Below are 10,347 nucleotides of genomic sequence, written 5' to 3' on the forward strand. Positions count from 1 at the left end.
AAAATACTTTTTCTGAGGTAAAAGATACATCTCTATCCAATATTCCAAAGACAAATGCTTCCGTTAGCAGCAAACAAATATAAGGTGGTAAGAGGTGAATGAAATATCTGCCGCTACTGTTGTAGAAAGTTCTAAGTGGACCAAAGGAACAGCTGACTAATTCAGCCTGCTACACAGGTGTCCTTCTAAAAGTCTGAAAAAAGCTTAAGTATTATGACTAAATCATTAGGTATAAGAATATTTACTTCTCCAGGAGAGTATTGCTAACAAATCAGGTAAACAAGAAGTATCAGAGTAGAAATCAATAAATCAGCTCTAGTGCATTAGTAATCAACTCTGACTAGCTAACAAAATAATCTGAGAACACAGTATAGAACATGTTTAATCATCCCCAACAGGAGATGGATTCATGACCGAATACATTTGCACACAGCATTTGGGTGAACATAAGAGATCCCTTAGCAGGGAATCATGTAGGAACTGCTACCTAGACTCTTAACTGGTAAGTTTTCTTCAGTAACGGTTGAAGATATATAATATTCCTGAGGAATAGAATAAAAGAACAGTCTTACTGCCCCACCTCCTACCCCCAAATAGCTCTTAGGGAACAATATGCTTAACTCAGTATCATTGGCTGATCACCCTGTGATCACACATCACCCTGTCTGAAGTGAGCAGTGTGATAGGTCGAAGTTAAAAAGAAACATTTCTTTGAAAAGATTCTGCTTTCAAACTGAAAAATAAAAATTGTCATCTTCAGTCCCCTTGTTCTTCTGTTTATTTTCTTATTTTCAGTAGGTTTTTTCAATAGAGATGTCACAGTGACAATTCTACATAGAAGGCCAGCCAGGCCAAGAAACCTCTTGTATTGCTCTTATATTAACTCTTAGGGGAAAGGAACTCTTAGGGGAAAGGGGGGAAAGGGGGGAAGGGGGGGTGGGGTGGGGTGGAGCTGAATTCTTAGGGGAAACTTTGCCAGGCAGTAGCACAAATTGCATTCCTCCAACCAAATATGCCTCTTCAGGAGCCAGACAGATCATTTCTATATTTTTCTATATACGCTTCACAATACATAAGTTAAAGGAAGAGCTCAGTGGGTGACTGGAATGCTGCCTTCATCCACCACAGTTACGCTGTGTAACCTCCACTACAAGGAGCCACGTACCAGGTAGCAATCCAGGTATACAGTCACTTACAAGCCATGAAAATTCCCTCTGTAACTCTGAGAAGCTGCTGAGGCACTTTACAATCCCTGATGACGGCGGTACAGCCTAAGGAGGCACAGCATATAATCTATAATTCAGCAGATAAAGGGATTATCAGCAGATTCCTCTGTCAAATCACGGTTCTGATCTACCCAGACTCTTCAGCCTCCTTCAGCAGTTACCCACTTGTAGTGCAGGACGGGCCTTAAAACTTTACGGGTCACCATACTTTCTTAAATATGTTTTTTTGTTCCTTCCCCAAAGGGAGCAAGGGAGTTTGATTTTATCCTTAAAAAAAAGGGCTAAATAAAAGCCTGGACTGCCTCCCGAAAACCACAGTGACATTAAAATTATAGACTTCAAATCACAAACTGCATAGCTGTAGTAAGGCTGTGAAAGCTTTAGCATGTTTTTCATGTCATTTAATACCATAGCTTTTTGGTAACATCAACACTGGAAAAACTTAACATTGCAGCGTGCAGATGTTTGGCACAGATGACCAAATGAAGACTTGGAATAAGTTTCAGTTCTCACTTGCTCAGGAGAGAGCTTGCTTTTCTGAGCTTCTTCTTGCTTTTTCTAAGCTTAGCAGAAAAGAAAAAAAAAAAATCATGGTAAATCCTGTCAGATTTGTATCTGCTCTGTCCCAGATCTGTAAAATCTCAGTAGGACTATTGCTAAATTTAAAGGTAATGGATGCCGTTGCCTTCTGCAACACCAGCACCAGAACATAAAACAAGAAAACCATCTCTATTATTCTTTACATGCATTTTTCCCTCATTCCACTGCAGTGAAAAAGGAAGAATCATGACAGGGACTTTTAGACAGTCACAGTTTCTATGGAAGAAAAAGACAGAGGTTAGATCGCTAGCCCATGTTCCCAGAGTAAATTGGAATGAAACCCAAATTCTTGAGTTCTGCCTTCATCTGTTGCAAATATTTTGTCAATAGGTTTCACAGCTTTATATTTCATCCTTATTATAGTGGCTAGTCCACGCCGAGGACTGACTACTACTATCATCAGTCAGTTGGAACATACTCTAGGAGACAGAAATAAATATGATAGGTTTCCAGAGTTAAAAAATTGCTGTTGACTTGTATCAGTAGCAATACGGTTCCACGCGATAGAATTTCTAGAAGGGATTAGTTTGCTTTCCTAAGCAATGAAATAACACATATTTGAGTGTCCAAAGAAACAGTATATAAAATCTTGTACTCAGAGCTCTGTGCTATTTTTCCCATATGTGTACTTGTCTGTCAAGCTGGATTTTTATTGCTTTTTTTTTTTAAGCAGCCATTAGGCAATAGGATAGAACTAGACACACTTTATAGAAAGTGGCAATGCTATGTAAGATTAGACGTATCTTTTCACAGATTTCTACCTCTAAGAAATTCAACTGCAAAAGCTCACCAAGTTATTACCAACCAACTGCAGGTATTCAATATTAACAAATAAAGATGAAAATTTATGGTTTTCTAGAAGACTGCTGTCTCATGTGCCATACTGTTGAGCTTATCATCAAGTTGATAAGAAATGCTAAACTGTCATCTGATTTCCTCAGCTGTTTTCCAAGATGGAGAACAATGGCCACTGCCAAATCACAGCAACACTGAAGATTACTTTATTGACAGCTATGCACAGCAGCCAAGAGCTAATATTCAGCCCCATGTTTTCCACTTGCAAATGGGAATTAGGATTCATTCAACCAAAGTCAGTGGAATAACAGTTCCTCTTCATTTTATAAAGTACATAAATAATATATATAAATATATAAAAAGGTTTGGAAGACAGCATTTTGAAATGTTGCAATTCAAAAGTGATAAAAATCTGGGAAGATCTACCCAAGCCTAACAAATTAGCTGCTGTATGACTTGTATAAACCAGAGAGCTTCATAGGCTAACAACCAGTTTAACTGGTAACACTTACTTCAAAACATTCATATACTCTACTATCATGCAGTCTCCAATCATTTTGGTCCTGTTTCTCACAGGAATTTATATTTCTGTTTTCCTTTCTGTATAAATGGAAAACAGTTAGCAAAAGTGCTACTCGTTTTATTTGCACTTAAATGTACTTGAAATTAAGTAGACCAAAAGACAGCTACATTACATCCCTCTCTGTCACGAATAAAATGGATAAACAAGGTGATCAAATCTTAAAAAAAAAAGAAAATCCAGCAGATTCCTGATGCTATATGCCATGTTTATTCCTCAGTGAGAAGAAATACTCTGCATCCTAAGAAACTGAAATATTTTGATATTCAAATCTACATACATTCGTGCATTTCTGTATCATATTTAATTTTAAATTTTAATTATCTAGTTCTACTCTTTTCTTTCCTTTTCCATTGCATTCAACCAAGTTTTCATTGTATTGTTCTGTTTTTCTCTTTAGCACAACTGAACAAGCAAAGCCAGCCAGGGAGCTTGCCCTTTGAAATGGGCAGTGCTGTATATCTAATTTGGATTAGTCATGCATTCATTCCAAACTAAAAGCAATGTTTATGCTTTTTTTTTTTTTTTTCATTATGCCTTGGCTCTTCTGCAAGTTCCATATTCATTAACACAAGTTGGCAGATAGGAATTTAGACTGGTGTGGGATTTATTCAGGGAACAGACGCAGTATGGGCATGAGGGAACATTTCTTTGTTGTAAGTGCTGTGCACACCTTCTCATGTGGATTTGTGAGACATTTTATTTGCATAAACAGCTGTCTTCTTACCTCATTTCTGCAACAACAAATAGTACCATGGAAGAAAGCTGCCATAAGAGATCCTGCTCTTATTCTTCAAACCACCCCCCCGCCTTCTCTTTGCAGCTGGCTCTTCAAACTCAAATAATTTGAGCATTACATTATTTCCCAATTCTATTATAATCTGTATTGCTAGAGTAAGATACCAAGAATTCATTCCTATTTGCACAGAGTGAAAAAAATCAATATCCTTAATTTTTAGCCACATCAAAAATGTTTATATTGACTGTTACTCTGAAATCAGGAAAACTTAAGAATGGAAAAGCATTCTGTTAGATAAACAGCAGAATTTTAAAAGATCAAAACACTACAGATCACTTTCAGAGTTCAAAGAAGAAAAAAGGTAAGCATATGTAAGCATTTTGTCTCTGTAAAGAAGACTCCAAAGAGACATAAACAAAACAGATATATTATAGTATGGCTGTATAAAAAATTCAAAGAATAGAACAAAACAGAAAAGTGTTCCAGGCCAACAAAAAGCAACAGTAGTGGATTATATATTTTTACAGGAATATTTTGATTATTTTCTTTAAGATTTTACATAAAGGTGCTATTACATGGTATACCTCTAACAGCATAACCCTGTGTTGATCAATCAGTATTTCTTCAGCTATTGCTGTGAGTTTATTCCTTACATAATATTGCCATGAATACTTGCACCTGTCCTACTGTTGTCTAGGCCTATACCAAATACACATCTTTGGAAAGCTTTTTAATTTTTTTTAGATCTCAGTTGAGAAAAAAATAACTGATGTTAATTCCTTCATTAAGAATAAATAGCTGGAATTTGATTTGAGGTGGAGGCATTTGTCTCTTTTCCCCAGAATGCTCTGTGGGAAGGTTACTGGGGAACAGTTTATTCAACCAGAACCACAATGAGAATCAGAACATCATGTTTAAGTAATAGAAAACAGAGTACAGAGTTACAAAAAGCAGCATAGAAAAGAGGATATAAAGAGAAAAATGAATGCAAGAAACTTAAAGAACACATCTGCAACTTGTCTCCCTGATTTTCTATCACTATATTTTGACCTTTACCACTCTCAAACATCCCCCTCTACCCTTCAGTCTCAGATTGATTTTACTGATTGCTTTAGTCTATTCCTCCTTCCCTGTGGCATCTCAGGTAGTGAACCAAAGCTGAGAAGATAATATACCTTGCTGTATTTCCTTGCATCTCAGAACTAAGACAATAAACATTAATCTTCATCAAAAGTATTGCTATAAATCTCACTTCTATATAGTTCTCAAATATTCCTGTGAAAACCTTGTAGCAAGTCTTTCATAATCTTAGACAGCAAACAGCAGATTGCATCTAACACTGCAGTTGACATGAATCCTATCATTTTTTTCCATTCATTGCTAAGAGATCTGAAAATAAATCAAACCTGTTTCAAACAAACAGAATAAAAATTCTTGGAGGGAGGGAAGGAAAGAAAAGTGGGGAGAGAGCCTAGTCATATACTGATGAATCAGAAGCAGCAAGCACTTGTGGTATTACAAAATACTGATGTTGCCTTAAAGAGGGATCTAGTTGAAAGGAATTTTGCAAACATCGATTTCTTTCGATTTATAGAGAAAGTACGTGTTCTTACATGAAAAAAAAGCTGAGTTAACACTCACTGTAATTATCCTACAGCAATTAAGATTCTCTTATATTTCACATGCTGAACGTTTCTAAGAACACCTAAAAGTGACTAAGATGCATAAGCCCCCATAAAAACAGTTGGTCTGTTTGAACTCCATACCCTGATTTTTTTTCCTTTTATCAAGAGAAAAGGATATTTAACAGCCTCAAAATCCTCCATGCATGCAACACACAATACCACAACTTAGAGGCGAAATCTCAGAAGAATGCAAAAGTAAGTCTGTATGTTAACATACTGAGGAAAGTTACAAAGCAGCTTCAAAAATAAAGAGTTCTCATCAAACTTGTAAAACATTTGTGAATACCCTTCTCCGTACTAAAAATAAACCTTAAATTGATATTTAAGAATATTAGCATGGTGGAAAAAGAAGGAAAACACAAAGTCTGTCCACACATTGGAATTGGAAAATTATAGCAATGCCTTCCATACAAAATACTTGCTGTTGTGTTTTGTTGTTGTTGTTTTTTTTTGGGGGGGGGGGGGGGGGGGGGGGCTGTTGGGGGTGCTGGGAGTGCACTTTGGTGTTTTTCGTTGTTTTTTTTCCCCCCCTCTCCAACAACCAAAATCTTTAGTCTGATTGTATAGTCTCTTTTCAATATAATGAGGGCTTTTTTTTTTTTTCCTTCATTTTTAATCCCAATAATTAAAGCCTAAGGTAGCAAACTTAGAAATTTGGGATTTCAAAAAAGAAAAAAGTATACAGGGAAGCATAAAAGTTTTTGCATCCCTCTATATGTTATCTTTATGTTTTACCCAAAGCAATCACATTTTATTAAGGCCTATTGATTTCAAATATTTAAGTTTCAGTAATGACAATCTAGAAAGACCAGAGACTCCAGAATGGTGACTTTTTATAAAAGAAACCTTGAGTTCCTTTCCTTTGCTTTACAGAACGTGACGGTCCAAGCATCTTAGATTGTCATTCTTTTCTGAAGTACAGGAATTCAAATAACATAAAAATGAGAAAATAAGTATTTTGGCCTGAATAAACACGTAGAAAGTGTTTGGGTATTACGTAGCCATTTCTATCTACTTTTCCTGATCTTTAGTTGATGGTAGACCTCCTGCACCTAGAATCATATATGGAAATGCAGGCAACTTTAAAAGGTGATGGAGAGCAAAGAGAAATGAACGAAGGGTGTATGCCATCTTCTAATTTTTTTAAGTAAATACTGGTCATTCTGAACAGAGTTCTATTCCTAGCAGAGTGAACAAAGGCACACATCTTCAATTTTGCTAATAAGCTAGAAGATTAGAAGAAAGGTTAGCATGTTTAAAGAAAAAAAAAAAAAAAGTAAGGAATCTAATGCAAATGGCAAGCAAGAAACCAGACTTTATATTGCTACAAATCCAGTCCAGCCAACTTCTACCTCCACATTATGTTACACCCCAAAAAAAGGCTGGCAAGTACCAAGTACCAAGACTGCTTTTACAACAATTATTATGCAAAGGAAATACATAGGATTAACAATAAAGCTGATCATGCACACACATGTAACGGTCTATAACAATGTTCACAATGATTGAGAATTTCACACTCCCAAACAATATAATATAGATATTATTTTCACAGAGAAAAGGAAGACTTGATTATTCTTCCAGACTTTCTCATTTCTGTGTAGTATTCACAGGGAATTTTCCTTCAATGAAAAATATATCAATAAAGCTCCAACAAAAAAACCAATGCAGTCTCAATTCTTTACTGGCCATATGAGGAAATGCAGAGGATGAGCTCTATTCCTTCGATATGACAAAATTCTTTATTCTTTTACAACCCACACAATCAGACTTCCTATTTAAAATCATTCACAATTCTACTAAATCTTTCTAGGATGCAGTGGACATTGAATTTCACAGTGCTTTTTCAGAGCTGTGTCTGTCAGGGGATTTTGTATGTCTCTAAAAACTAAAGTCCTCATCGAAAGCCAGAAACATTTCAGAAGTAAACTGAGCTTTCTGCTATGACAACTTAAAAGAAAAAATCCTCATATTGAAACTCCAGACTTACTGCCCTGCTTATACTGACCTGCATAAATTGAAACAAGTAAACAAAGTGGTCAGTAGCAGTTAGGTATTTGTCCTTGCAAAAAGGAAGATCAAAGATAGTTCTGTTCTTACCTACTACAAACACCTATCAAGTGCAGTTTTGATGGTATCAATAATTACTTTCCTTCCATGTCTCTCCTACTTTCTCTGACTGAAAGTGACAATTCATTTTTCAAGTCTGGGTCCCAAACAGATCACAGACTTTGGGCCCTGTATTTATCTACTTGCATACATATGGACTATTTTTTCTTACACTAAGGATAAAGCAGGCATCTTTTGAGTATCCTGCCACTGACCCACGTGAAGATAATTTCAGTCCTACTGGTATAGGTATAGTGATCATTCTGCTGGAAGGTGAAACCTGTAACCTAACCTCTGGCAGTCTTGAACACGTTTATGGCAAGTCTCGTTATTAGCTCAGCTCCGATTTACTAAACTGAATTGGCAGATGACAACATGTTGCCATGACAAAGTATACAACCTTTAACATCCACCATAAATTTTTTTCATTTTGCTGACTCCTCAAAGCAAGACTCTAGCTAAAACATTGTTAAAGAAATCATACCAGATGAAGACAAGGACCAAAACCTTTGGATCCTGGACTGAAAATCATCTGATGTCTTTGAATCCTGAATTTCACTAAGGTTGTATTTATATGCTAGAATTTACATCTTTGTTCCATGTTCTTCGTAGTGTTTCATGTTTTTCGTATCTCCATGAACAGTTCTTCATATTGTTTCATGTTTTTCGTATCTCCATGAACAGCACTGTGAATAAGAAGCCCCTAGGTTTAAAACTGGCTGCTCAGCTGAGATGAAGCTTCCTAACAGTGATGCAGCAGATCTACAGATCTCTCCTCCTGATTCTTAGAAGCTTTTTATGAAACATACAATAAGCTATTTAAAAAATATATTGCCAAAAGACACAGATATGCAAAGGATTTGTGGATTATTGTGTTCACTCAGATGTACAATGTTGTGATCCACTTCAACTCAGTTGAACAAAAGTATATAATTAATGCCATTTCAGGTATGTTCTGTATCCAAGGCACCCACATCTGCCTGTGGCAGATGACACAGGAGCCATGGCACACCTGCTCCCTTTTGAGGCAAGTGGCTTGGGGCCAAGCAGGTTACCCTAAAGCATAGAGTGTTACTACCTACCTACGTGTAGATAGTTGAATTGCTTTCTGTCTCAGAAAGTTTTAGTACTAGAGTTGTTAACATTTACTAATTTTGTTAAGGTTTACCCTATAAAATTTGTTAATGCTGAAGCTTTATTTATGTATTTTTCAAACCAGAAGGATGCCTTAGGACTTGTTCAAGTTCAGCTGAATGCCACTTGCTAATTATGCATCCTAAAAGGTTTATCTACTTCACTCCAAATTCATATTTCCTCGGTAGCAGCCAGTCCAACTTACTACAAACATCTCCAAACACCAGGCAGTGCTCCATTCATTTTTATCTGGGTTGGAAACCATTACATCATACGCATGGCCAAGAAAGCCAGTCAAGCCTGTCACAATCTGAAAGTCTCTCTTGGAATTGTTTCGGCACTGAAGACATGCTGAATGGAAGCCAATTGGAAGTGTCATCCAAACAAGGTAATAAACGTAGATAACATACATTCTGTGGAAAGCGGGTGTTGCCAAAAGCCTGCTGAAATATCAGAGTTGCAGAACAGCCTCTCCGGACTGACAAACCTCCTTGTCTCCCGTAAAGAGGACACACGCAGAGAGCATGGAAATACCCACAGAAGTGTAGTTCCGCGCCCCGCCCCCCCCCCCCCCCCCCCCCATGGATATCAATACTGCAAGACGCTCACATAAAATCTTTTGAATTTGCCCAGCATCTTCTACTCTGCTAAATTTTCCCCCCTCTTCCAAAGGTAAAGGAAGCAGGGAGAAGAAGAAACAGGAGTTACGGATGTCAGCTTTCATGACTCACTAGGACACTCTCTGATGCTTTATTTCACTGACATTGCTTTCTCTGCTGCATGCCCTACACTCTAATAACATCTTCAATAGAGATAAATAGAGATAACTGCTACTGATATTTTGTATTCTGATCCTAGCCAAAAACACCTTGTTATCCCTTGTAGAACCTTCTTTGAGCTCCACAGAACTGGCTGTTGGAATAACAGCGCCTGCTGTTCTATCTCCTGTTACTATTAACAGTTTCCCCCAACCCCCTTACATTTCTGCTAAAAAACAGAGAACTAGTTACGATTAGCTTTAGAAGTGAAGACCTAATATCACCTAACAATAATGCTCTTCCCATCATTTTCACTCTGAGTCTTAAAACTGGCTCTAGATATAGCATTTGATTATTATCTTCCCTGAGTTCTGTGCTCTTCACCCTTATTCTTTCCTTTATCATTTAATATTTGTACAGCTCACTGGGGAGGTAGGTTTGATCTGGCTGCTCCTTTCATATTATGATTTTTATTCATTATTGTATGTGAATTGTTTGATAAACATCAGTGGCACAGAAGTAATTGTAAATCAAGTTGCTTCTTTGATCCTCGTATTTGTTACAGCTTTTGTTAGTGTGGTACCTAGCTTGAACTGATACAGTGCTAATAAATGCAAGCCTCCCATACCAACAGCTATCCTCTCATTAGGTCTTCTTTCAGCATTCCGTATTTGCAATGCTCGGCAAAGCTGAACTGCAAGAGCAAACAAACTCAACAATA

The sequence above is a fragment of the Anser cygnoides genome, chromosome 1, assembly GCF_040182565.1.
Source record: "Anser cygnoides isolate HZ-2024a breed goose chromosome 1, Taihu_goose_T2T_genome, whole genome shotgun sequence".
NCBI classification, from domain to species: domain Eukaryota; kingdom Metazoa; phylum Chordata; class Aves; order Anseriformes; family Anatidae; genus Anser; species Anser cygnoides.